General features: G+C 32.5%; 1 non-coding gene across 1 annotated transcript; it reads right to left on the bottom strand.

The window, feature by feature from the left end:
- Positions 1-367: 367 nt before the first annotated feature.
- On the bottom strand, positions 368-475 carry LOC125096605 (U6 spliceosomal RNA). Its single transcript, XR_007126283.1, has one exon. It is a non-coding gene; the product is annotated as a U6 spliceosomal RNA (small nuclear RNA).
- Between the last annotated feature and the right edge of the window lie 5,891 nt (positions 476-6,366).

Here is a 6,366-nt window from a genome sequence, read left to right on the forward strand (position 1 = left end):
TTTCACCAGTGTGCCCAGTTCATGCTAATCCACCCTCAACCTCCAGCAAGTCACCAAAGTGACTATATAAGCTGTCCTACCAGTTTATGGTTTCTGTACCTTCTACTCTAGGTAAGCCTATCTCTGATGCGATTCTCCATACTTGCACTCTCTCTAGAATTTGGAGTGTTCATGTGCCATGGGAATCACAAATTTCCAATGAGTCTAAGAAAGTCACCAAATTTCAATTTAACCTCTTTTCTTGGTGTAAGCACAGGAGTGCTAATATCCAAGTTCTTTTCATACTGTAGCTAAAACCTGAAATCACAGATGGATTTTTCTTCCTCAAAATTAAATCAGTGTTTTATTTTTCAACTTCTTAAAAAATTTTAATACGGAATGCTTCACAAATTTATATGTCATCCTTACGCAAGAAGCCATGTTTATCTTCTCTGTGTTGTTCCAATTGTAGTATATGGGCTGCTGTGGTAAGCACGTGCTCTTTGTTTTATACAATTATGCTGTTTGGGTGAGTGGAGTTTAACAATTCACTTATAGTTGGCTTTGGTTGATGAACAGATGAGAGGTCAGAAGAGAAGAGTTCTCTGTGTTGCCGAAAGTAGAGAAAAGAAGAAGGAAGGCTCATCAGATGAACGATTGGCGGAGACCGACTCGGCTGCTGCTGAACTTACTTCTCTAAGGAGAAACACTGAGGATGCAATTGGAGATGCTCAGATTCGAAGTCAGTAATGTGCAAAAAAAAGAGAAAATGAGAGGGTGATCTTCCTAATCCTTTTTTTTTTAAGATTGAATTTATTTATTTGACAGACAGAGATCACAAGTAGGCAGAGAGGCAGGGAAGCAGGCTCCCTGCTGAGCAGACAGGCTGATGTACAGGCTCAATCCCAGCACCCTGGGATCATGACCTGAGCCAAAGCCAGAGGCTTTAACCGACTGAGCCACCCAGGCGCCCCTTTCTACTTCTTTTAGTCCTGTAGAGTCTTTCATCAATGATTATACCTTCTGCATTGATTCCATTTCACCATAAGCATCAGAATTTCTGATGGAAGCGAAGAGCATTTATGTAGCATCTGTATTGGAATTCATCAATAATACAGTCAGTAAAGGGGAGGAGAAAATGGCTACAGCAAAGTGGTGATTATTGCTAGATCTGGAGGGTTTTAACACACATATAACAGTGACTGGAGATTAACATAACTAGATGTCTCAGCACGGGGCTGATTTCCTGTAACAGTAAATGAGACGAGAGACAATAAAATTTGTGCTGTAACTACTATTCTAAAATACTCACAGGCTGGCATGACTTGGAAAAATTTAAATTACGTATTTAAAATCTTTTTCAAGTGAACTTCTAAAGAGAATCCAGTTTTACTTTGATATGTAAACGTTAGAACATGAGTTAAAAGAACATGAAGGACATTAAATTATTCTTAAATGAAGCATCTGCATATGATACTGTTCTTAATTTTTGTCTGAATTTTCCAATATATACTCATAAATTCAAACTAAATGAAATTTTACTAATAGAAAATAGCTACACTTCTTTTTTTAAATAATCAAAAATGACTTCTCGTGACATGTTGATTTTATATTTGAGAGTTAAATGACCTTTTTATCCTACAGTTTCTAATTTTAAGAAAGGAAGCAAATTAAGAATGAATATAGATACATAATTGTGTTTGTCATTCTTATAGGACAATTAGGAAAATGCCAGGAATTTTTTTTTCCTGCTTGGTATTAATCATAAAACTTTAATTAAATAATATCCTGAGAATTCTAGTAACAGATGACTTTGTCCTTTAGAAGCCGCCAGATGGGCGAATACTGGTATAAATTAAATTACAAAGTTAAGTAAAAGATATGAAGACACATTATTATCATAAAAATGAAGTGTCAAAACACATCTTAAACATTATATTTCATCTATTTTCTCATTCTTTCCATTCTATCTCATATATTTGCCCTTTGCCTTCATGAAATGTTTTATGAAATATGTAAGAATGTCTCAAATGTTGTGCTATTAGATGATTAAGGGTAAAATCCAATTAATTTTGTTTCTTAAGTAATTAAATTTTTCACGGCTTAACTCTGAATTTTTATTGCAGAATTAAATACCAAATTTATTAAATTTTCTATTGCCAGTTTGAAGAAAATCAAGAGAAAAAATTATTGCCTTATATATATTGTATAGTCATTCTCAGAAAGAATTTTGCCTCTATTGAGTAAGAGCAATGACAGAGCTTAATATCCTGTTTCTTTACACAAGATTTACTGTTCACTAAACAGAGTAATTACCACAGCAATTGTTAAAACACAAATATACCCAACACACATTAATGAAGCACACAAAAAGGCAAAGGTATTGCTATTTATCTTTATTAAGCTTTTCAATTTAAAAATATTCAATTCCCATAATTTAGAGAAAATACGCAATTAGTGAACTTATGTTTACGTTTGACAATCTAATTAACAGTGAAAGCATGGAGGGGGATAAAAGTCACTGAACTTTATGTTAGATACCTGCTTATACTTCAAATAAAATTAAATCACTTATTGAGGCTTGGAAGGAGCTGCACTGAGTTTTAGATTTGAACTTCATTCCCAATTATACAACCATTGTTAGGTCTTTGCACTCACTCCTTTTACTGCAAAATGACTAATAATGTAAAATTAGTCACTGATGGGAACTAACAATATGATAAGTGCCTCTTTAAATTAGCTCTTAGAAAGAAACATTAATGGATTTCAATGCTTCATTGGATTTTTTTTTTTTTCAATTCTTTACATGGGTTGAGAGGTTTTGAAGACTTAAAATGTATTCATTCTGAGGGGTAAAAACTGCATAACTGGATTCTTATAGTTGCAAAAGTTAAATGAATATAATTTTTATGTCCCTTCTGTAAAACAATGACTACCATATGTTAATTCATAAAAATTCTTTCGTTTGTAGTTTTTCTCATTGTGTTTCAATCCAGAAATATCAAACTATTGCATAAGTACTCATAATCTCTTAAAAGGCCCAATTTAAAATATCCTTAAGGGATTAAAAGTAGACAATAATAATAATTCATGAACTATAGAGAGTTGCAATATACCATCTTTCTAAATTTGTACAATGAAAGGTAAACAAACCCTTAGAATTCCAGCTCTTAATATAAGGCACTCTGTAGTCCATGTGCCAATGTAAGTAGGTAGATTTGTAGCTAATACAATGGCATTTGACTTTGAATTGCAATTTTGTACATCCTGTGTGGTTTTGAAAAATACACAGCATAGAAATAATAAATTTAACTCCTTTACTTAACTTGAGGAAAACCAGAGATGCATTTGTCCAGCTATCATACCTGCTCAGATATTATTACTTGTTCTTCATTTCACACTAATGTTGAATAGTATTTACCTCATGGGAGAAAGTAAAAAATATGTTCCTTACTTTGTATCTTTCTTGAAAGGTGCCATCTATGAATTCATTCATGAATTCAAATTACTATCCCTGGGATATGTTTCTCTGCAAAACAGACTACATATGGATCTCTACAGGAATATACTCCCCCACAAGATAATTCTCATTTGCTAAAAATTTCCTTTTCCTAATGGGGTATACTGAAGAAGAAAAGAGAGTAAGGTAATTTTGTTTTGTTTTGCTTTAAATTGAGCATGTATCTCACCAGATAATCTTGAAAAAGCCTTACTATTTCCAATTTACAAGTAACACAACTGAAAGAGAAGCTAAGACATACCTTAAACATCTCAGAGATTAAAATTAATTAAAATACAATTCTATTAGATCAGAAATCTCTCCTAACCATGCTGTTTTTATTTTATTTTAGCACAGGTAGATAGACTCCATAAACTCTAAATGCCTACACAATTTGAATTTATAAGTCAAAACCAGCATTATTTTTATGACCTAGAAATGAATTTATGAACTGCTAATTGACATTTCTATATAGTACAAATGTTGTGTCTTAAGTGGATATATTTTATGTCCCTTTGTAAAAATTTGAGATTAGAATTAGAACACCAATCCAGCTTGAAACTAAAATGCTTTCCTACTATTTTTCTTACTATTGAAATGTCTTTTATAAAAATTACTATAAAGCTGGATTTTCTTTAGTCCAGAATAATTCATTAGTCTGAAAAGTTTTACATAATTGTAATGCAATTATAGAGATCTGAGGGTATATGAATGTTTCATTAATCCTAGGATCTTGGCTTGAGATCCTAACTCAAACTGAAAAGATAAATGAAAACTAAATGAAAAGCTAATCCAATAGGAGAAAAGAAACTTCTCCTCATCTTAATCTATGAATTAATATCCAGAAATTATTTCCCCAGTAAATTTATATCCTTCTACATTTTGTAGTAGTTTGCACTGTTTTTTCAAAATATTTATCCCCCCCCCAAAAAAAAACACACACATCAAAACTTTCAAAAGGAAAACTGTCTTTTCCACACACTGATTTCAGGCTTGTCCTGTGGCTTGCTTTGTCCAATGGGAGGTAAATTTGAAAAGCTATCATATAGTTTCCCGTTGCTATTTTCCCTTTGACTTCAAAATGCCAAGGGTCCTAGATAATAGTTGCTTCTTTACCATTTAAGTTCTGGCGTGAAGAGAACATGGAGCTTATGCTGAGTAAAAAGCACACTTAGCAACAGGAATTAAACTTTTGTTGTTATAAAACCACTAAAATGTAGTATTCTTTTTTAAAATAGTTGTATAACTTAGCTTCAGCACGGTGATAAAATACCGAATTTATCTGTATCGGACAGCACTTATTTGCATTCTTTTGCATAGTTTATTGACAGGAAGTAAAAACTGAATGTCCTCAATTGAAAAGCAAGATGTATATATTTTCTTAACATCATATACACATAAACAATTAAAAGCTAAAATACACTTACATATTTGATGACAAATCTGGTTATAGTTAGCCTCCTCTTACTTTACTTTGGTGGAATACCTTATGATAAGAAAGAATTGATCACAAACTACATTATTCCCAATACGCCACTGAATTTCAGAGAATTAGTAGCTCTCCTTGATTTATGGTTCCAGTCTAATTTCACAGAGCTCTATCAGCAAACTAATTTTGACACTCTTGAACTACAACTATAGCAATTCATTTACAACATTCCCCAAACAAATTTCAACTTCACTAACAGATTGTGCTTGGCTGAAGCTGTTGGTGATTTAAAATAGCTGGAATCCTAATGTAAGTTTATAATGAAATGTCTGACAAGACTCTAACATGGGAGTCTCCTAATGATTTTGTAATGTTTTGACAATCTTGAAAATATGTTTTAAAAAAAGCTAGCAAATGTAAGTTTTCCCTAAGCAAAATATCCCATCTGTTCAAAAAAAATCTTTCAAAATACCAAAAGCACTAACCACAGTGCAGGAAGAAGGGTTGTGTGATTTCATTTCTTTAAATAAATGATCCTTTGATGAGATAAATAATAGGAATTGTAGGAACCTTTAAAAACTTGAGTTTTAATGCAACTGCCTGGTAACCTTTAAAGGTAAGTGACTGAGGGAATTGTTAAAGATCCCTCAACTGTGGCAAAATGTGTCCTGAATTCTCCGATTAGAGGAGCTGAAAGGGGTATTTAAAACCTTATTAGTTTGAAGCACAAAGGAAAAAGTGAGTTTTATACTAAATAGGGTACTGAATGGGCTCCCTTTACACAGTTATCACGAACATTCATCATTTCTCGCTCCAGTTGAAGGAATTTTGACAATTCCCCTTACAAGTCACCTTTAAAGGTTTTCTACCAAGCTGATGAGGCCCCGATATTGATTTGCATTGTCCACAGGTTAGCTCAGATGATTGCAAATCACTTTGGGTTCCGTGGTCTATTCTGAGCTACCCATCTGTATTACCTAGAGAGGGTGAAAATTAACACCTTCTTTTCGTACACAGAGATTTTTCCAGTTATCTCACATACACTCAATTCCATATAATAAATATATAGTCCTTAGCTTCTCTGTTTCAAATGTAACAAAACAGGCCCTGGGAACTTAAATAAACCATATAGTCAACTGTGTGAGATTTTTTTAATGCCAATTTATTAAAATGCCTCTCATCCTCCCACTTTCCTCCTTTCTACAGAAATAACTGAAGATTTTTTTCCTTATAATCTTGCTCTTAAAAAGCTAGCAAATAAAATGGTTCCTACTGTCATAAATTATTAAAAGGAATATATAAAATTGTTAATTTAAATTTATCTATTTTTAGCAATTAAGAAAAAAGTTGTGTGCACTTCATTTAAATTAGACATACTTACTAAAATTCCAAATAAATACTTCTCTTATTTCTTCATTTCAGCCAACACATTTCAGACAGCTATGATTTTTTTCCTTAT

The sequence above is a fragment of the Lutra lutra genome, chromosome 3, assembly GCF_902655055.1.
Source record: "Lutra lutra chromosome 3, mLutLut1.2, whole genome shotgun sequence".
Lineage (NCBI taxonomy): Eukaryota > Metazoa > Chordata > Mammalia > Carnivora > Mustelidae > Lutra > Lutra lutra.